This window comes from Malaya genurostris, chromosome 2 (genome assembly GCF_030247185.1).
Source record: "Malaya genurostris strain Urasoe2022 chromosome 2, Malgen_1.1, whole genome shotgun sequence".
Classification (NCBI taxonomy): domain Eukaryota; kingdom Metazoa; phylum Arthropoda; class Insecta; order Diptera; family Culicidae; genus Malaya; species Malaya genurostris.
The window spans coordinates 251,106,449-251,130,046 of record NC_080571.1 but is presented as its reverse complement, the minus strand read 5'-3'; positions in this window follow the sequence as shown (position 1 = coordinate 251,130,046).

Genomic DNA, 23,598 nt, shown 5'->3' with positions numbered 1-23,598 from the left:
CTATCCCCACTTTTATGGAACCTAGCCGCTGATGGTTTGTTAACGAAACTTAATAACCTTGGATTTCCGACTAATAGTTTTGCCGACGATTATCATATATTGATGACCGGTATAAGCATTACCACTCTCTTCGATTTAATGCAGCAAGCCCTGCGATCTGTTCAACAATGGTGTTGTCAGGTTTCATTATCTGTAAATCCGGGCCATCTGGAACAGTAACCCATTAGATTATGCTACTAGCCACACTCGCTTGTGGTCTAAAATGGTTACGTGGGATGAGTATTTACTCGCTCCTAGTGACCTAACTCTCACATGCAGTTTTCCTTTCAAAACATTCAATGTGAGCTATCCTCTTCGTGACGAATGGTTGTCTGGTTGTTTGAAACGACAACTTGATGAACACATAGTTTGTTATACGGACGGTTCTCTGTTCAATGGTCGTGCTGGTGCTGGTGTCTACTGTCGTGAAATGAGACTAGAGCGGTCTCATTCACTTGATAGATACTGTACTGTGTTCCAAGCAGAAATCTACGCGATTCTGTGTGGAATACAATCGGCACTTCAGCAGAGGATCTGTGGTAAACGTATTTATTTTTGTTCCGACAGTCAGGCAGCCTTAAAAGCACTCAGTTCGAATGATTCACGGTCGAATCTAGTGATCGCATGTCGAACTCAAATTGAAAACCATAGCATCTCAAATTCTTATGGGTACCCGGCCATTCTGGTATTACTGGAAATGAATGGGCTGATGAGTTGGCTAGAGCTGGTGCAACGAATGATTTCGTTGGTCCTGAACAAGCCTTACCACTTTCAACTAGTTGGATAAAGCACAACATTCGTTCTTGGGCTGCATCCAAACATAGCAGCTTGCAAACTTGCGCTCAGACAAAAGCATTTCTTCCAGATTTATATCTGAAAATGTCAAAGTGTCTACTGCATTTCTCCAAGTATCATTGCAGTATTCTGGTCAGAGCTCTGACTGGACATTGCAAACTCAATCATCACATGGCTACTATTCAACGTGCTGAGTATTATTCGTGTGATTTGTGTGAATGCAATTATGGTACTTTATATCATCTGATATGTAACTGTCCCGCATTGACGCAGCTACGTATCCGGGTTGCAGAATTTACTTCTGCTTTTTTGTGTTTTTGTGTCGTCAATTTTCCCCATCCTCCTAGTCCAAACCTAACCATTTCCCTTCAATCCTTCCCTCTTATATATCGGGATAATTATGCTAAAACAAATTGATGGCAAGGCACAAATCTCCAAATATCAAGGGGAGCGTGCCATTTGAGCCAATTTGTTCTGATTCCTGATAGATTTCATTTGGCAGAAGTCGGATCTAAACGTAATTCAGGAACCTAGTTTGGGAGCATACGACTTTTCATATGAATCTGAGTTTGTAGAAAACGGTTGAGTCATCTCCGAAAAAAATTGGGTGAAATTCTTTGTCACACACACATTTTCTGATCTCGTTGAACTGATTCAAATGGTATATGAGTGTTCTGTTCTTCCAGCATTTATTGCTGTAACTAGTTTAAATCAATATAATTATGGAATTGCTTTCAACTCGACAATTCTGCATCATCTGGTTTACATATGTCATATTCGAACAATTATGTTGCCAAAAACGAACCGTGCTAAAATCGGTCCAAGGCAAAATGTAATGAAAACGGATGCTGTACATAGTATTTTTGGTACTTAGAAACAATTGTATGTAACAGTATTAAAAATAGTGTTTCACGTTGCATTGCTTTGTCATACAGCGCTCAAAGCTCCTACTACTGGAATAGGGGGAAAAGTTGCCTATTAGCTATTACCGCAATGTAGGTCTGAAAACATATTCTGTTTTCAAGGACAATTGTGACATATATTGTCGAAAAACTAAAAATTTTGTCATAAAACTTCGTGTAACTCAAAAAGTAGACATCCGATTTAAAAACAATTCAATAGCGTTCAGGGTGACGGGGAGACCTTTCATTTGCTACTAGTTTGATCAAAATCGGTCCAGCCATCTCTGAGATCTTGACCTCTTTGTTGACAACACAAATTCAATAATTTTAGATTGGATCGTTGTCGTCTTAGCGAATGAGCATTTAATTCTGTTTGACTGACAAGACCATGCTAACAGTTGGATTTATCAGTGGTTTCATTCATTGTACAGACTATATTTGAAGTCTTGAGAAACTGATAGCCACAGAAATACTGATCAGCTTGGAATGTAGTTATTTGAATAATTTCTCTCAAAAAGGCTGATTGCTCAATTACCATTATAAAAAACCTGTTAGTGTTTCAGGTAGCCTTGAAAATGCCTGTTCAATTCGAAGAAACTCTAGATAGCCAGAAAATCATCGAAAAATAATGCTATTACTCATGTTATGCTAGTCCTCATGCCAACAGCACTCAAAATGACTGTTTTGGAACGAAAGGAGAAAAAAATATCATCACTGTAAAAGCCCTCGACGGGCTCTATGCCGGTGCCAAATCTTCCCGAATGCCCAGTTCAAATACCACTTTACCAAATCGCCAAAAGGGAGCTTCTGGTTTGAACGGAAATGAACATTCCCGCCAGTGTCCATCAGTGCCGAAAACACTCGAACTGCATCGTTCAATGGCCGGTCCGGCAGTGTCATCGATGATTTATGGACGTTGAAAGTTGTTGGAAGATTTTCAATAAACCATTTTAGCACCTGTCGTTTGGGCAATCACGAACGGCGATTGCAGTTGCAGCTGTGTCCCGATGCTTTGTCCGAACCAGGAAGCACGAAAATAGTTGTTTTTAGATTTCGGTCTGCTACCGGCGGGCAGCCAGTTGACGTGTGTTAGAAATTTCATCCTAGCTTAGTACGATGCATCGTCCTTGGTTTTCTCTACACATCAACAACACAGCTCTTCGGGGTTTAAATTGGCATTTGTTCAATTTTACTGAATCATACACAGACATTAGTTATCGAAAAATGGCTATAAATTCGGCCCATTTGTTCTATTATCTATCGGAGCATTCGGTGTATCTGCAGCTGGCCGGTGCGGATGCTACTTCATGGGCTAGTTGGAAGAAATGGCTTATGTTGGAGATTAAATCGATTTCTGTTTGTGGAGTAGTCTTCAAAGAGAATCTCTGGTAATGAATCTAAACAGCAAAATATTCCGAGTATTGATGACAGTTCAGAAGAATTTTTTTTTTTGAGAAAGAACAATTACCGTTTCTGTTCCTTCGAACCAAATCTACATAACCGGAAGTTGAATTCGAAAAAAAATTATCTATTTTGTTTTTGTTTGATTATAAGTACTTTTATTTTTAAAACCGGGTATAAATAAACGATATAATAATAATACTTTTATTCGAATATGAGTTTTTGAGAACAGCAATTTCTGAGAAAGCGAAATGAGCTCCTTTTTAAAGTTTTTGTCACTCTTTCGGAACCTCCGGAATCCGGAAAACAGTATAGCCGAGGTCAGTAAAAATTCATGTTCCGTATGGTACCGTAGTTTCTTTAGTATGATGGGGTGTTGGTTGTAGGGTCTAACGTTAGAACAAAACCTGTTTTTAGTTATGGTGCTTTTCTCATTATAATTATACCAGAAATCGATGCAAGTTATATATTGGATATTATGGATAACTGTTTCCGGAATCGGAATCGAGATCGTCAACTATAGACATCTTTCATTATCCTGGAAGTCGGATCTGGATAAAATTCAACCTCATTCAGTAGGATAAAAAGACAATTTTTGAATCAAAATTCGACCGGTTCATTCTAGGTCAGTTTGTTTTGGTTGAACATTCAATATGGAATCATAAGACCTTTCAATTGAAACTAAGTAAAAATCGCAATCACTGAGAATACTGAGTTCGTTTCATTTCAAAGTTTGTGACCACTATTTTCGGTGCTTCCGGAACTGTAAGTTGGGGACTGGTACGTACACCGGAATTAATACGGTTGACCGTCAACTGACAAGACCAATCGATTGGAAGTCGGATACAGATGAAATCCATAATTTTCGGTCAAGACCAAACGATCATTTATTTGAATCAAAGTTTCAACAAATTGGTCCCGCCATCTCTGAGTAATACTAATCTCCCTGCAATTCGGGAATTTTCTATGGGACCGTAAGACCTTTTTATTGAATCTAAGGTTGTAAAAGTCGGTCGAACCATCTCCGAAAAAGTTAGTACACATATTTTCATTTATTTGCTGATTGTACCCCATAATTTCGGAACTGGAAGTCAGATCCAAACCAAACTCAGGAATCCGTAAGAAAACTCATGACGCCTTTCTCGTACCTGGGTAGGTATAAAAGATTAACACTTGATATATTTCGTTCATTCTAGCATCATTCCGATTGGTTCAGGTCCAGAGATCAGTTCCAGTTCTAGTATTAATAATTCAGTTCAGTATTGCATCAATTGCGAGACGTTCACAGAGCCAGTTTTTTTCAAAGAAGATCGATGGTGTCATCCTGGTCGTTTGCATTAGAGCATAATACTAACAACGAAAAGAGAAAAACGTTGGGAAGCATTATGCAAAATCAGCCCTTCTAATGGCGCCAAATATTATCTAAAGAGCTCTAAAGATTGTTTCTTTGCAAATCGAAGATAAAAATCATCAGTTTAGTGCGAATCTAGAATAATTTGATTAGCTTTGTGCTCTTTACGCAGTGCGTTCAGCATTTTGATAGTTTCTTTCTCTGAAATATGCAATTCCGAAATGAAATAATCGACATCAAAATTGCAAATCCGAAATGAAATAATCGACATTAAAACTTGAAATTAAAAAAAAATTCTAACTCGAAAACATAAATATTCGCAATGCTTTTTTTTACATGTTATCTAAAAAATGGCTATATGTTAAGGAAAAAAATTTACTAAAAATAACGCCCTTCATCTACAAACCATGAAACCCGTATACAATTGACGTTATCACCGACAAAACTTAAACTTTTTGATATCTGCTCATTTTTTATAGAAATTATTGTTATTTCTAGACAATATATCCAAAAATTGAAAAAAACGATTTAATCCAGTTTTCCAAAAATCGAAAAAATGGAATTTTTGATCCACCCTCACATGGTTACCCCAACGGCAAAATAAAAAAAATGCGGGTTTTATATTTTTCGATGGAGAACGACTGCACCAAATATTACGAATTTCTTAAAAGTAGTACGCTGAGGTCTCTTTTTACACGGGGGATACATACTGCGTAAAAAACCGCGTAACTTCGAAAATACGCGTAATTTCAGAAAATCGCGTAAAAAACCACAAAACTGAAGAAATTTTTTTCTATACCGAATGTGTTAGAAATGTATGAATCTTGAGTAAGCTAAAAAAAATTTTTTTTTGATTAATTCGAACATTTTTTAAGTGTCAACTCTTAAGACTGACTTAAAAAATTCCGGGGTAACACAAGGTCTCGGCGTTTTACATATAACACAAAACAAGAAAACCGCGTAACTTTGGAAATCCGCGTAAAAGAAGATCTCAGTGTATATCTTTTTCTCATGAAATTGCTGTCATGGTGATCTTGAGTTTATCTTTGGGCTTATCAACATTTCTTGAAAACTCTTACAAAATTAGTACTTTCGAAATAGGTTTGTCGATTAGATCCTGAATAACGATGTTTGAAGTCGTTTTAGGAACCAAGCTGGCGACTATCGGTTCATCGATATTCTATAAAAACTGTTTAAAAATAAGTACTTTCGTTACTCATTTCACAAGAAGCTGTCGAAAAATGTCGTTTAAAACCGTTTCTAAATTAAAGATGGCGACTTACGGTCAGTGTACATCAGAGCTAAAAATTGTCACGGCTTCTCAATGAAAGAATCCATTCCAACAGCCTTACATTCGTTTGTTTCACTGTCTCACTCGTAAATTGGCCCTTCCAAAACAAACGAAGAGACGAATCATTTTCGTCTCTCATTGAAACAAAAGAGCGTACAATTGCCAACGTCATTCGTTCTTCTATGACTAGACGAACCCAAACTAACGCATGCAGGGAGAACCACTAGAGTTTCAATTTTCATTTTTTCATAGATTTAATGAAAATCTGTGACGTTTGGCTATAAAGAGTGTCTAAAATATGATAAATCAACGTAATTGCACCCCAGAACCTCTTTGGAAACAAAAACTTTTACAGATTCAAGCATCAACAGGTAGAAATCACTGTGAATCTTTTTCTGTCATTATCGATTCTCAAAGCTTTGGTTGAATATCGACAATTCACAGTATACGATTTTTACTGAAAATCAGCCTACTCTCTTTTATTATGCCATTACGGTTGATTTTAGTTGCCGGATGTCTTCACGATATTTACTCAGCTTAGTGTAAAGATTTTTTTCAAGTGTCAAACCATGTTCCAAAACTCACTGTAAAACAAGTCTAACTTTTTGATTTAATGAGTTTTTGGTGTCTTGGACAATGGTTTAGAAATCCAATAACTTTGTCAAGGACATAAGCTCTCTATCTCATAATTTACAGGACATTTTTGTATCTGCATAGTGAGTTTTGTTAACATTATTCGACACTTAAAAAGAATTTTCACAATAAGCTGAGCAACTATCATGCAGCCATTAAACAACGCAGATCAACCTAAATAGCTTAATAATCTAAGCAAATCATATTACGACCACTAGCAGCAGACCTTGTGTCGGTTTTCCTTCAATAACATTCTTTCTCGTTGAATTTCCTACGAAAATAACACACGCTCTGATTTTTAAAGTCTATTGGGTGATCTTCAGTCGATTTTTGCCTTTCTAATATAGAGAAGCTATGCAATCGACTTTTTTACCGAGGCCATATACAATTCGACTTAGCTCGATGAACTGAGCAAATGTCTCTGTGTGTATGTATGTGTGTATGTATGTGTGTATGTAACAAAATGTGCACTCGATTTTCTCGGAAATGGCTGGATTGATTTTCACAAATTTAGATTCAAATGAAAGGTCTTTTGGGTTCATTGGTAGCTATTGAATTTTACTCGGATTGAACTTCCGGTTTGGGATTAACGAGATAAAATGAGCAAAAAAATGAATTAAAGGGCACTGCGTTTTTTTTTTTCAAGATTCCAACAACCGATTTTCTTCAACTAAGATTTAAATTAAAGACCTTGTAGTCCCATAGCGTGCTGTTAAACTTCATCTGGATCCGATTTCCGTTTCCAGAGTTACGGGGGGTAAAATGTGCAAAGTGTACTAAAAAGTGCATTCGATTCAAATTTTTACAAACTTATGTTCTAATTAAAGGTCTTACAACCCCATATAATCCTACCACAGTCTATAGCAGGATAAGCATGTGTAATCTGCCCCCAAAGGGAATTCATATTGCTATACCACATTCGAAAGGTCATAGACTGTGAACAATTTTCTCAAAGTTTCAACCCTTTAACTGCCATATTGACGGAGCTAGGGTGGTTCTATTGATTTTTATTTTATTTGATTTTTGAAGAAACTGCTCCTCCGAAAAATTTGAAAAAAATCAGGCATGTTTGAAGCATTATGGGGAAGGTTTACAATTTTTTCCAATTTTTGAATGCGTATTTCTTCAATCAAAAAATACTAGAAAATTTTGAGAGTGAAAATCACTTACTGAGTTAATTGAGAGTGAAAATCACTTACTGAGCTAATTATATATTCTCAGATACTTTCTGGAAAATACGGAGCTTTCTACACAATATACACAAAAATTAAAGAAATCGATTCAGCGAATCAAGTTTTTTAATAGACATGGTCGATAAATGCTTGACTTGAAATTATGCAAAGGTTATAAGTTTTTACTTTGTAGCTTTCTAGGTTGTACCCGAAGTATGATCGTGTATGAATTATGCAAAGATTGAAACTCATTTCCTCCTCCTCCTTTTCGTTACTTTGATGATCTTGATGGGAACGCATGGTCGACTTTTAATTAATTTTGTAGAAAAAAATCAAATATTTTGGTCGTCCACATTTTTAAAAAATATGAAAACATACCACTTTAACATGTCCAAAAATTCTTTATTTATCACTAAAAAATCCAGGTTTGTGCAAAAATTGGAAGAGGGAAAAAATATGTTTCAAAATTTTCTAGTATTTTTTAATGGAAGAAATACACATTCAAAAATTTTGAAAAAAATTGTAAAGCATCCCCATAATGCCCTAAACATACCTGATTTTTTTCAAATTTTTCGGAGGAGCAGTTTCTTAAAAAATCAAATAAAATAAAAATCAATAAAACCACCCTAGCTCCGTCAATATGGCAGTTAAAGGGTTGAAACTTTGAGAAAATTGTTTACAGTCTATGACCTTTCGAATGTGGTATAACAATATGAATTCCCTTTGGGGGCAGATTTCACATGCTTATCCTGCTATAGCCTTTCATCTATATACGACTTCGGGTTCCGGAGTTACAGGCGGATAAGTATAAAAATTTCATTTTCAGAAGCGTGTTTTATACATGATACCGAAAAAACAAGCCAAGTACATTCAAACAGCCGTATCAGGTAGGTAGGTGACAAAATTGATGACCAAATAGGTTGACTTCCTGGTTCCGGAAGTACCGGAAAAGTGCTCGTGTGCTCCAAACCGGAAATCACTCCAATTTCTCAGAAACGATGCAGATCCGGTTTCCGGTTCCGGAAATACGGGATAGTGTGTATGAATTGCAACCTGTCATATAGAGCGATGAGGAAAAAAATTTAAGTTTAATTCAAAACTTTTTCAATTTATTGGTTATGCTAGTAGCTGGCCAAACGAACTGATTTCAGCTATGCCGGAGTTCGTTTCATTTTCTTAGAAACAGCTAAATCGATTTTCACAATTTTCGACTCAAATAATAGGGTCTACGTATATAAATATAGACTGCTTTTGACCTTTGTTCGGATCTCACTCCCGGTTCCGAAACAACAGGGTGAGATGTGTTCAAAATTTCAAACCCTCACTTAGGGCGAAAAAGCAAATAACGAATAATTTCGATTAACTTGGGTTAAAACTAAGGTTAAACAGTTTCCACATACTAAATCTCATACAAATTTTAAGGATCGGGAGCGGAAATATAGTTTCACCGATCGAGCTGAAATTTTGCATAATTCTTATGGGATCCAAAAGGAACACGAAAAGTTTGGTGGAGCTGAAATAAAAATGGCCGTGCAATGGTCCTGTACACTTCAAGAGGCTGCGAAGAAGTGTTGAAACAGAAGGTCAAGTTCCGCATCGGAATGAAGTAGCTTGACTTTGCTAAAATCCACGAAGGCGACTTACGGTTTTCGATTTTCTTTACAAATTGATACAAAATGAGTATTTTCGAAATGAATTGAAGAAAATCTATTGAAAAATGATGTTCGTAATTGTTTCAAAATCTAAAATTGTTTGCTGGCGCTTAAATTACCGTCGGTTACGATGATATTACATCGTTGTTCTGTCGGAAAAACTTACTAAGACATTTCAATTAACAGTGTAAAGCATGATTCCATTTTTCGGTATAGTTTGTAAATAGTTTTATCTTTGGCATATGAGCCATTATCGCGGTTTCCATTCGGGTTTCCCCGAAACATCCTGTCTGGTCTGTAGCGGTTCACAAGAGGGGATTTCAATAAATGTGACCAAGCAAATTGTTCTAAAAGTGTATTGCAATATGCCACATGGCTTCTTTGGGTTCTCGATGGTACTCTACGTACGTACCGATTCCATCGAGTCGATGGTGTTTCGAGAGTTCTAGTTGATCAACTTCCAATACCCTCCCGATCTCGTTCCGTGGCGCGGTGAAGTGGTCATCTAGCGGTGGAGTAGAGCGGACTCTGATACACAGGGGTTGATTGTGTATAGATTTGGGTGCTCGGATATTCACGATCGAAATAGCAAGATGATTGTGAAGTTTGAGATGGAATGGGAAAGCAGCAAAAACTAGAACTGTGGCAATATTTGGTGCATGGGTGCTTGCCTGCCTATGCTCACCGGCTCCGGTGAAAGGTTGAAGAGGAATTGAAGTGAGCATATATAGCAGTGATGGTTTTTTTCCGCCCCGGTACGATTTGAACCTGACCGTTGGTTGGGCGAACGGAGAAACATTTGGTAACTGTGTAATAGATTTCTGTTTGTGTCAATATGGAGCCAGTCTAAACCTGGTGGAAATTTATAGGATAGTTTCTGTGTCGTGTTTCAGTCCCACTACATCTATTGGTTCTAATTCATGCTACTGAACTGTGGAGCATTCGGGTCATCGCAACTATCGTTTCGCATACCGTCATGTAATATACATAGACATTCCTAGTACGTGAACATTGTGGTTGCTCGCACCTTTCCCGTTACCTTTGCACGGGAAATTCCGTTTTATATTCTACTTTCGTAATTGGTAGAAAATCGTTTATATATACAACAAACCGTGGAACAATTATTCGGTTGCTGCTGGAACAGTACAATGAGATTCTTACTATTTCAAACTTATTTCAATTTCTTCACTTCAAACAATATAAAACCTCCATTAGCCACCCTACTGTTGTAGGTTTATATTTTACTATCAGCCAGCAAAGTTCCCGAGAGGGCTTAGCTTATTCCGGACTCAGCATAACTGCAGTCAACTTCCACCAAACTTATCTTCTTCTTCTTTGGAAAATGCTTACGGTGGCACGAAAATGTTTCAATCTTGATGATTGTCATCATAAATCAGTGGATTGTGGGATCTGGATGGAGCGATCTCCAGCCCAACGAAAATCCTGCCACCACTGGACGCCTCAGATGGAAACTACGTGTTTCCGTCAGCTCGCTTGCTCGCTCATTCGTTCGTTCGTTCACTCTATAATGACACTCTGGAGGAAAGTCCATGCAGTAAACGGGCTGCGAGTAATAAAATTAATTATACTTTGTCTGAAACCCAAAATTATATATAAGCAGGAACCAACGCAGCTGTAGCGATTTTGGTTATATTTATGACTAACCAGCAATCAAACAGCAAGTAAGTGATGAGTTATTTCTGGTAGAAACGCAACGAAATCTGGATGGGTGAACGAAAGACTGATTTTCCGACATTTGTATAAACATTGGTTAGCCCAACGTTGCGATGAAATTTGTATTAAAATCACTGGGTTCAATTTGGAAATACTATATTTGAGTAAGTTAAATTGATGACCATGTATTGACTGCATTCGATATGCATGACAAGAACGACATCATTTTGTTTGACGTATGATAAATCGAAAAAGGAAGCCATATTGTAAAACAATATCTGGATACCTTTGACACGAAATAACAAATCGTACATCCGACGGAAGCAAACCATTGTGATGTGGCTATGTTATCTTTTATTCAATTCCTTTCTAGTGCTGTTCGTATGTGTGTTCGAGCATCGACACGTTGCAACGATATGTTCGCATCAACATGAGTAACGTAGGTTTCATGAAGAGCGAACAAGTTTTCATATTCTATTCATAGTGTACAGTCAGTTAACAAAACTGAGGTAGAACATAATTCTTACAGGTTTTTGAGTCGGTTTCACAAGCAGTAATACGAATGATTTTTACATTTGTTACAAAAACACGTGAAATCTCTTGTCAAACATATCCAACAAAAATAACCGTTCTGTAGCAATCGTGAAACATGCCAATTTCAACATGTTTCAGTTACTACTTGGTAGGGATGTCCGATACCGAGTCGATACTTTGAGGTATCGATTTTTTTTTCAAGAATCGGGTATTTTTGATATCGATATCGCATCAGAGCGATACTGTTAGTATCGATACTATTGATCTCGATACTTACAGTATCGTAACAGATTGAAGTCAATTCCAATTACGACGGAACATTTTTATTGTTTGAATTATAGAGGTCTTAACCTTAAGGTCATCTCTTCGGGCCATATAAACTTTCTAATGTGTGGGGTTGGGAATCGAACCCAGGGGGGATGCTTGAAAGGCATCACTCTATACTAGAGATGGTCGGGTATAGAAATTCTTATACCCGAACCCGACCCGTACCCGAGTGATCAGCAAAAAAAATTACCCGTACCCGACCCGTACCCGATTAAAAATTTAAAACATTACCCGTACCCGACCCGTATCCGATCAATAATAAAAAAAAATTACCCGTACCCGACCCGTACCCGATAAAAAATAAAAAATTTTGCCCGTACCCGACCCGTACCCGATTAAAAATTACCTGTACCCGTACCCGACCCGAATGAGTAGTAAAAAGTTTACCAAAATTCAGGATGGAAAAAATAAAGTGTTTTAGATAGTGAGCTAGATAGAGCGTATCAGGCTCTAGTTTGTAAGTAAAATACATTAAAATGCTTGTTTACATTTGTACATATAAATACACTGTGAAGCATGAATAGATTTCCAATGTCTTTGGTACTTTATACTCATTTACAAATGTCAACAAAAGGGAGTAATATCTACTCAAATTTTTCGAGAAGCTTATTGATCCAAAATGTCGTAATACCCGTTGTATTCAATTTTGGGTAAGTACGAATACTTTGTAGGTACACGTGAAAATATGGGAGATATTCACAAAAGAGAAAGTAAACAAAGAGAAACTCTCATTGGTTTATGTGCCCTTATGAAATGTTGACATCGAACTGACAATATAGCTCAACTTCCCACATTATCGAAATGACGGAATGAGCAATGAAATCTTACTCGACTGCATGAGTTTTTAGTGCTCGATCGGTTCAGTGCTAGAATTTTCGCCTGAGTTGACTGCTCGATCAACCTGATTGACAGTGACATTTTAAATGTCATTGAATATTCGCTCATTTTATGAATGTGTTAGTGTGAAATTTATGCGACTTAAGCCATTTCACTACACTCCAGCTAGAGGAATGGATGATGCTGACTAAGGTAGGCCGTTTTGTTAATTTCCAGCGAATTTCAATAGTTTATGTTGGGATTCTAAGAAGAACTGGTTATTTACTAGTTCTGTATATCCGAAAAACATGAAGATTTAAACTTGTATATTCAGTTATGTTTTCGTTTAAAAATAAACTGAAAATCAGCACGAAAACGTGCAAAATCAGGAAAGAAGAAGAAGAAGACGAATTGACAATTCAGTCCGCATCTTCTCACTCAATTCCGAATGATTTCCGAATCAACCGGTTGTAGGCGAACCGGTTCATTCGGAATCGGTTGTTGCACTGGAGTTGGAATTGATTCGGAATCCATTATGATTTCCACATGAAATTCCGAATGAAAATTTCTCGCCGATTCGGAATTGATTCGGAATCCATTCGGATCTGATAATGTGGGTTGCTGTGCCATCAATCGGTGTCATTTCAAGTGAGGTGACACCACCCAAAAGTGAAGAATAAGAAGAACTTCTATGCAGATTTTCTGAAATAAATGTTCATGTTTTTATGGGTAGAATCCTAATGATTTATATGTAAATTTTGAAAATCTCCAACCAATATTTAAAATAACAGTTTTCTAGTATCTGAATGTGATATGAGTACTACACTACATTTTATATATTAATCAAATAATTTTTACTGGATTGTGCATTAAACAGCTTTAAAATGGCAGTCCATTAAAACCTACGTGAAAAGTAGGGTCTGACCGCAACATCTTAGAGCTAAGGCAGTGTGTCTTATTAAATATGTTATAAAAAAGTAGGGTGGAAAATATTCACATAACTTTTCACGTAACTATGATTGATCGTTTTTTTAAATGAAAAACAAAATGCTTTTTTCTGGAAAAAGATGTCAGTTTTCAGGTCTGGTTCTAGGCGCGAATGTCAAAACCCCTTGAATCAAATTGTTTATTTTTCGGAACAACTGTTTTGCAATAAAAAATTCTCGTCAACGTGTAAACATATTTATGTGAAGTACAAATGGTCGGGTAATCGATCAGAAAAATAAATTTACCCGTACCCGAGTGAGTAGTAAATTTTTTTGCCCGACCCGACCCGTACCCGAGTAAGCAGTAAATTTTTTTTACCCGTACCCGACCCGTACCCGATTGAAAATACAAATTTTTACCCGTACCCGACCAAAAACCCGTCGGGTACGGGTACGGGTCGGGTTTCGGGTAAAATACCCGATACCCGACCATCTCTACTCTATACCCGTCCCAGAATGGAACATCTTTATTTCTTTGGCTTCGACGAAGCGCCAAGCTCGCGCAGGTATTGTTATGACGTGGACTAGCCGCCTTTGATAACCAACAACAAAACACGCACATAAAGGTCATACTCTCAGAGGATTCAATCATTTCAATTTTTCACACTCATTCTACTCTATTTCAGTGCGCCTAATAGGAATGGAATAATAGCAATAGGAATTGGCTTTTAGTGTAGTATTCGTGTATCGACATGAAAATTGAAAATTGTGAATTGTGAATTGTGAAATGTGAAATCAACTCAAAGTGACATGCGGAAATTCTTTGACGTGGACTAAAAGTCGCGAAAGGCGAAGTTCAATCTATGTGGCAAGGAATATGCGTATACTGGTGGTAAAACAAATTTATGCACAGCAAAAAAATAATTGTAACAATCTCGATATGATTATCAATTGATGTGAAAAAAATTTAGACGTACTGAACATCAAATGCTATAATTTTCTGTTTTCAAGAAATATTGCAGATAAATCACACGTTATTACATCGAAACAACGTATTGATTAGATTGCATCAGCTTGACTTAATCCTGTATATGATTCTGATAACAAATTTTGCATTTTTTTTATGTAATATTACAACCTTTGAAGCGATACCAAGATTGTTGTGCTATTATATCGTAATCGTTGCACATCAGCAGTGAGTAGTGATGTGCAGCAATTTTGATGTAATATCACGAATGTGTTGGTGTCGTTCTAAAGGTTGTAATATTACTCGAAAAGATGCATAATTTCCTATTAGAATCGTCTAAGTATTCAATCAAACTGATGTTATTTATTCAATACGTTGCTTCATTGTAATAACGTGGGATTTATCTGAAATATTTCTTGAAAACAGAAAATTAATATTATTAATAATCGATTAATAATCACATTGAGATTGTTACATTTTTTGCGGTGTGGAAACACCTTTCTGTATATCATAAAATAACGCCATAGTCGACAATTTTATTTTATTATGAAATGATTGCTGCGCAAGTATCAATTGATACTTACAGGTATCGATACTTTATTGCCTTTTGATACCTTGTATCGATACCCCAAATTTCGGTATCCCGATACCCTAGGTATCGATACTTTGCCTTCCGAGTACCATCCCTACACGGATAAAAATCTATTACCGGTACCATGATTTTTTAATCATGAAATCATTAACCATGCCTTCTCATGAAATTTCATAAGCAAATAATTCATATCATTAAAATTTTTCCTGAAAGATGTGTTGTTGTTCATGATACCAATCATTTTGCTCATGAAATCCTGACTTATTATTCATGATAGACATGATTCATGATTTCATGATTTTTAATCATGGTACCGGCAATGAATTTTTACCCGTGTACTACTTGGGTACACTCTCAGGTTTAAAATGTCAGAATTCAAATGCTAACTATGAGGTAACACACGATGTTTTTAAAACCAGTTTGGAATCAATTCGATCAATTCGTTTTCGTTTCGTTTCGTTTTACATTTAAAATTTTACTGTAACGTTAATCTTGACTGGCCCTCTTATGAATATGAAAATATCCTATGCACAGCCGATGAAACACACACACACACACACTTAACAGCGTTATGTTGACATCAGTGCTGTCAACTGTTTTTTTCCAAAAATATGTATTTGGCGGAAAAATCTATCTGTACAATATCTTTCTCGAAAAATCAAACATCGATTTAGTGCGGAAATTGATTTTTGATTTTAGGACCAGAAAAAAAACAAAGATCGCTCGACCTGGTTTACCTATGGAATCCACACAAAAACTGAAAATCGGTATTTATCTGTATGAAAATTGAAATATCGGTATTTTGAGAGAGCATATCTGTATTCCTGTATCGAGTCCAAAAATCGGTATAAATACCGTAAAATCGGTATAGTTGGCAGCGCTGGTTGACATATGTCGAAATGAAACCAGTGCTGCTAGATTGGTCGTAATAGTCATTTCATTTCGAACTTTCTAGTAATATTCGAAGCCGGAACAGTTTTAATGCAATACTAGCTGATCCATCGAACTTCGTTTCGCTCAAAAATCATTTGTTCGAATTGGTTAACGGTTCTATCCATTGTTTTTCAAATTACCTAACCTACAATCAACAGAATTCGACATACATTCGCTTTGGCTCAAAAAGAAATATCACCAAAAATTTATGTAAAAATGTGAAATACTTCACAGAAAAAAAGGATGAAACTTACACGACCTGTAAACCGATAGTACTATGAAATAGACGTCAGTTGAAACGAAAATCTGATTTAAAACTTTGATTGATGTAAAATTACATTAAGATTCATTTAGTTTTTCATTGAACAAGACTGTATATTTACAAACCGCTTAGTTTTGTAATGTAACTTTCCATTTAATTGCTTGCTCCAAATATGTGCATGAAAATAAATGTAAATTCACAAAATATTTTTATCTGTGTTCTGTTAAGCAAAAATTGAGCAAATGCACAGATTGTCATCTAATCCTTTCAGTCAAATCCCTCTCTAATGGCTTCGACATAAAGGATATTAGGTGCCACGTTTTCTCTTCCAGATGTGATTCTTGCTTCCGGTAATCGATGAAAAAGCTCCTTAACCAGCATTTTGTATTGATAAATTTTATGCAATGTTGAAACGTTTCTCCTCTAAAGTTTTTCATTCGGTAAAGTAGGATATATTTACAATTTGTACTTAGCCCAAGTAACCAAAAGTTTGTAAAAAAGATTTGGCCTAATCTCAGACGCGGCAACTATGGGGGGGGAGGGGTGGGGGGAGGTGGGGGGGGGTGGGCAAAGCACTTTTTGCCCCCCCAAAAGATATCGTCTCCGAAATCCTTCACATTTCTTAACTAAGTTACTAAAAATTTTAAACGAATTGACTATAATGTGAAATGTGCTATACTGTACCACTTTCGAATATTGTTTATTACTGGGATAGTAGGGAAAATGTTTGTAATTTTTAGTTGGTTGCTTTTTATTTGCTCTAACCTTTCCGATTCCTTTATAAAAATGCTTTATATATTGAAAAGTTTAATGATCTATAGTAATAATTTTTTGTGCCCTCCCCAATATTTCATCGAACTTGCCGCCCGGCCTTAAAACTTATCGTAACTTATATAACTTAAAAAACTAAACTAATATTTTAGGTATTTTACTTATTACTATTTTTGTGGTTTTGACTCTGTTCTGCTTCGTTGGGCCTGCCGCTGCGTGCTTTGTCGGCAGTGGAGTTTTAAACATCACGTAACTCTCAAAAGCTCTATCTCACGGTGTAATCCACAAAAGCAACTGTCCCATAATATTTTCTCAAACTTTTTTTTCGTTTCTGTTCCCAATTTCGGGAGACGCAAGGCCCCTCGACCAACTCCTCTGGGTACGTGACTGTGTGCTCTGCTACCTTCGCTTACGTCCTTCCATCATTCAGAAACCCTGCGGTGCTTAGTTTTGTGCTATCATCTTACTCAATTCATTGGTTTTCATTGAAAATTTTGACGATTTTTGCATCGCATTTACAAATTCACTGTGTCAAACGACGAAGTACACGAGAGACAAAAAAATCATTGGAAGGAGATTTGAATGCGAGTTTTGTGAACAATACTTTGCTATCGAAAGTGCCACAAAAAAAACCGTCCAGTAACGGAAGAAAAACAATCTCCGTAATGGGAGTTCTGATGGATTTTTCAATCAACAACGAAATAGCTATGCAAAGCAACATGTACTGCCTTACCACGAGCGTATGGGATAATTAATTTTCCCATTCTCTCGATTCAATCATACATTTTTGTAGCAAGAAACCCTACCAAACAAACACATGCAGGTATATGGCAAAGTCCTGACAAGGACAGAGGAAGTTTTCATAATTTCAAACTTTCTTAATTAATTTTCAGCAAAGTTTCCATCCCGTCATCGAACTGGCGAAAAGAGTGTACCTGATTTTTAAACCAGACTGACTTTGATCTCGGCGGGTTTCTCCAGTCGTTTTGTATGCTCTGTGAACGTTGCTTTGTAGTAGTAACTACTATCGTAAAAAACTAACTGACAAAAGGTTGGAGTCCTTTACTTTTGTTATGCAGAATGAATAGTGCAATTATTTGAAAACTTGAATTTTGCACTAATTGGCAGAAGGCCATGCGTAAAAAATTAGGCCATGGGTATAAAATTAGGGCTCACAGAATAAATAGCATTGTTGAAGTGATAACTTTGTTTTAAGATATATAATCAATTAAATTTTTTACTACAACGAGTTTTAGATTTGAGATTTTTATCAATTTGGAACTTGGAACGTCATTTTCCTTACGTTTTGTTATTCACTCGTCAGAGCATTAGCGGTTTAAATCCCATTGCTTTTTGTTTACGCGGATTTCCGAAATTACTTGGTTTTTTACGCAGATTTCCGAAGTTACGCGGTTTTCTTGTTTTGTCTAAGAAATGCATGAAACGTCGAGATCTGGTATTTTCGTAAATTTTTTTCAATTTTTTTGATACTTAGAAAATCTTCGTTTTTTTTTTACTTATTTATTTATTTTTACTTTTTCATATAGAAAGGGTATACAATCACTTGAAAAACCGACTAGGGAAACTGAGGAAATGTCTGTGTGTGTGTGTGTGTGTGTGTGTGTGTGTGTGTGTGTGTGTGTGTGTGTGTGTGTGTGTGTGTGTGTGTGTGTGTGTGTGTGTGTGTGTGTGTGTGTGTGTGTGTGTGTGTGTGTGTATGTGTGTGTGTGTGTGTGTGTGTGTGTGTGTGTGTGTGTGTGTGTGTGTGTGTGTGTGTGTGTGTGTGTGTGTGTGTGTGTGTGTGTGTGTGTGTGTGTGTGTGTTAGACAAATATTGTCACTCACTTTTCTCGGAGATGGCTCAACCGATTTTTACAAACTTAGATTCAAATGAAAGGTCTCATGGTCCCATACAAAGTTCCTGAATTTCATTTGGATCTGACTTCCTGTTCCGGAGTTACAGGGTAATATGCACCAAAAATTTGGAAATAATGCAATAAAAATGTGAAAAAAAATGTCACTCACTTTTCTCAGAGATGGCGGAACCGATTTTCACAATCTTTGATTCAAATGAAAGGTCTCATGGTCCCATACAAAGTTCCTGAATTTCATTAGGATCCGACTTCCGATTCCGGAACTACAGGGTGATATGTACCAAAATTGTGAAAATAATGGGCCGTATGAATAAAATGTAGTAAAGTCTGTTGTTTGTAGTATCTTCTCAAGAACAAAGTCCACAGAGTATAACGCGGTTTGGTATGAATAAAAAACAAGTTCGAGCATGTAGTTAATGTTACTTCCGAATTTAAGCATTTACTGCATACCGTATCGACACAGAGCCGGAAAAGCTGGCAAAAGTATGCACAAAGCAAGAAACCTACTTACATCTGTAAAAATGACACTTTTTTAATTTATGTACTTCACTTTATCAGCAAACACACGAGTAGCAACCTCTAGAGCTACCTACCGAAAACTTGTAGTAAATACTACAGTTTGTAGCATGTTTAAACAGAAACGTGATCCACACGTAGCATTTACTACCGAAATTCAAGCATGCTACGTTTTATTCATACGGCCCAATGTCACTCACTTTTCTCCGAGAAGGCTGCACCGATTTTCACAAACTTAGATTCAAATGAAAGGTTTCATGGTCCCATTCAAAGTTCCTGAATTTCATTTGGATCTCACTTCCTGTTCCGGAGTTACAGGATATGCACCAAAAATTTGGAAATAATGCATTAAAAATGTGAAAAAAAATGTCACTCACTTTTCTCAGAGATGGTTGAACCGATTTTCACAATCTTTGATTCAAATGAAAGGTCTCATGGTCCCATATACAGTTCCTGAATTTTATTTGTATCCGACTTCCGGTTCCGGAATTACAGAGTGATATGCATCAATGCATTAAAAATACGAAAAAAAATGTCACTCACTTTTCTCGGAGATGACTAAACCGATTTTCACAAACTTAGATTCAAATTAAAGGTCTTATGGTCTCATATAAAGTTTCGGAATTTCGTTTGGATTCGGTTTCCGGATACGGAATTACAGGGTGTTACCCACCAAAAATGTGAAAATAATGTCACTCACTTTTCTCGGAGATGGCTGAACTGATTTCCACAAACTTTCAATTTTCATTCGGCTTAAACCCCTGCTTTCGGAGGTAGGGTGCTTAGTGTAAAAATGACTGTTTCAAGAATTTTGTTCTTCACCTCTTAATATTTTTGCTAGTTAATTTCCCTTGTTTTCCCCTTCATGAGAATCTGTAACCAAATAAACCAACCATTGAAAATCCCGTAAAAGATCTGCTGAGTTTTATTCAAGTCCGATTACCGGTGCGTTTTTTCCAAAATTCAAATCTTCATAGAGAATCGTAAAAAAATTTGTAGGTCATATTAGTGTATGGTTGAATGAACCGAATGTCACTATGCCGATATCTAGCTTTTGGTTGCGGAAGTACCAACAATAGTAATCAAATGTAATAGGGTAACAGATATTTTGGCCACTTCATATATTTTGGCCCACCTAACAAACTTTATGGATTTAATCGCTTTTAAGTAACCCATGTTGCATCAATTTGAAGCTAATCACATTAAATTATCTATTGCGAAAGAGGTTTTCGAAGATATTACAACATTTAATGGATATTTTTACAAAGTGGGCAAAAATAAAATCAATCCTAAAGTGGAGCAAAATACCTCCGTTACCCTAAAATGTAGTTCACTTCACTTTCTCAAATATGATTGAACAGTTTTTCACCAAGTTGAATTCAAATGTAGTGTACGAATGTAGCAAAATTATGCAACAGAAATCTTTAAAAAAAATTTTAAACTTTTTTAAATTGTAGTATTTTGGGGAATTTCTGCTATGATATACAGGAGAAAATGAAAATGAGAAAGTCATCACTACACCACTAGGTGGATTAAAACAGGTTTTTATTTAATTATTTAGGAGCAACATTTTTGTTCTCCTTCTCCAGCAGGCATAAAACCTTCTCATCTTTTGTATCAACAGATAACATTTGTCCAAATGGTACAGATAAGATTACAGCAGATCTTGACGTTTCATGGATATTTTGCATCAAATTTGTTTTTTTTTGTTTAATTTTTCGGTTTTCTTTACGCGGATTTATAAATTTACACGGTTTTAAATTCTCTACGTCGAATTCTTTGAATTTTTTTTTTCGATATTATTACAGATCTGGACGTTCCATGCATTTCGAAGACATTTGGCATCTGGCATTCTATTTTGCGGTCTTTCTCTACACGGATTTTCGAAGTTACGAGGTCTCAAAGTCGGTGAAAAAATATTTTTTTTCGAGATTACACGTTTCATGCACTTCTAAGATGTCTAGCATAAAAAAAAATTCTTTAGTTTTGCGTTTTTTTTTACGCGGATTTCAAAGTGGATTTCTGAAGTTACGCGGTACGTATCCCCGGCGTAAAAGAGACCTCATTTCCGACTCATCAGTGCAGTAGCCGTTCAAAGTGAACTATCATTGCAACCTAACAGTTCAACTTGAATCACAAAGCATAGTACGCTTTCCACAAACTTAGATTCAAATGAACGGTCTTATAATCCCATACAGCGTTCCTGAATTTCGTTTTGGTCCGACTTTCGGTTTTGGAAATACATCTTTCTGCAACATACTTTACTTGTCCATCAGCATAATCCTGTGGTGTTCTTTGCTGTAGGGTAAAGTGTTACAATATACCCACCTTAAAGAAAAAGTGAGATATTTCCAAGGGGAGGACGCTTAGAACAATGTGCCAATCACACATTAACACAATGCGTTGGCGCATTTATCAATATTGGCACTTTCGTTTTCATACAGTTGCACAGTTGCGGCACACAAAGGGCTCAGTTTTGACAAGTAGCTGTTTCATGGGGAACAGCGTGGCACACTTAGACTCACAGAATATCACGTGTTTTTTTAGAGGCACAATATAGTTTGTGTTAAGCGACTCTCCCCTTGGATATTTCTAAGTGTACTGATATACTTTCTTCGAGAATGTAGGTGTTTATTTGTAATACACCTGAGGAACAAAATTTTCAATGATTTCGTTAGAAGTGATGAGAATTGATTGATTCAAACACATTTACAAAAATGACCACATTCTCAGTTTTTTCGGTGACCGTAGGCGTAATGCCCAGTAACCGTCTAATATGCCACACAACATGTCAGTGGTATGCCCCACAATAAAAGATATTACGCCCCACAACGATGATGCAATATGCCCCTTGAATGCCGATATAGAAGAAAAGTAGATAAAGTAGATATTCTTTGCATCATGTTTCAATTGTATAATCAATTAATTACAATTGGAAACCAACATTTTTTATCCTCCCAACGCTACATTTTAATTTAATCACCGTTAAAAATCTTTAAAACAATAATTTAACTTGAAGCATACTGTTGAATCGAAGGTGGGGCATAATGTCTGTAGAGTGACTGTTATGAGAAAATCCGTATATCAAAGAAATGGCTTTGTTTCTATGGAATTTTGTACTGTTAATAGAGATATTAGCACTGCTAAAAGTTCATTACGGTCGAAATTCTTGTTTAGTCGAAGCAAACCTTTACATCGAAAAGCTGCTCAATGATATTTTCAGTTTTTCATATTTTCCAGCAAACGACCACTGCCAAACTGGGGATCAGGGTCATTTCGACGAATGCCATTTCGCCGAAAGGGTCATTTCTCCGAATCCTGAAACCGTCTTGAAATCGTAATTAGAATTGATTTAAATTGAAGACAAACGAAAGATGATAGTGTTAACGCCCGTTTTGTTAACCTACCATTGTACTTCTTGAATAATGATTGATTATTGTACTCTAGAATAAAGAATGATTCATGAACCTCAGAAAGTAGTTCCCAAGAAAACTTGTTGACTATTAGCTAGTAAGCATCAAAGCAATTGCATAGGTGTATCTACCAGGCAAATGTAGGTGGTATTTTCCGTTTATTAAGTGAAAATTAAAAAATACTAATGCGGCTACGCCACATCATTTTGGTTCATGTGCTGTCCGACCTCGCTACCGCTCGTTCGGACCTAACTGAAGCAAAGAAAGCTAGCTTTGAGTAGACCGGGCAAACGAGGCGGTTACAGGTTTGTATGCAATAGGCCGCCGCTTCCGACGGCGGGTCGGCGGCCGACTCAGCTGGCGTCGGCTCGGCGGCTTTGTGTCGCCGAGCCATCTTGGCTTCGGTTATGTGGCTACGCCACATCAGTTATACAAGGGACATAACATGCAGGAGATATGACCCATACGGCGAAATTACCCTTTCAGTAAAATGACCGTTTCGGCGAGATGACCCTTTCGGCAAAATGACCTATTCGGCGAAACGACTTTCGGCGAAATGGCATTCGGCGAAACGACTTTCGGCGAAATTGCATTCGGCGAAACGACTTTCGGCGATATGACCCGCTCCCCAAACTGGCATAGCAGAAAAATTTCACGAAAAAATAGTGCTAGTGATACAACTTTTGCTTAGAAAAGTCTTGAATACTTGAAAAAGGATGGGGGCGTTTTGGCCAGCAAGGCTGCTTTATAATACTTTC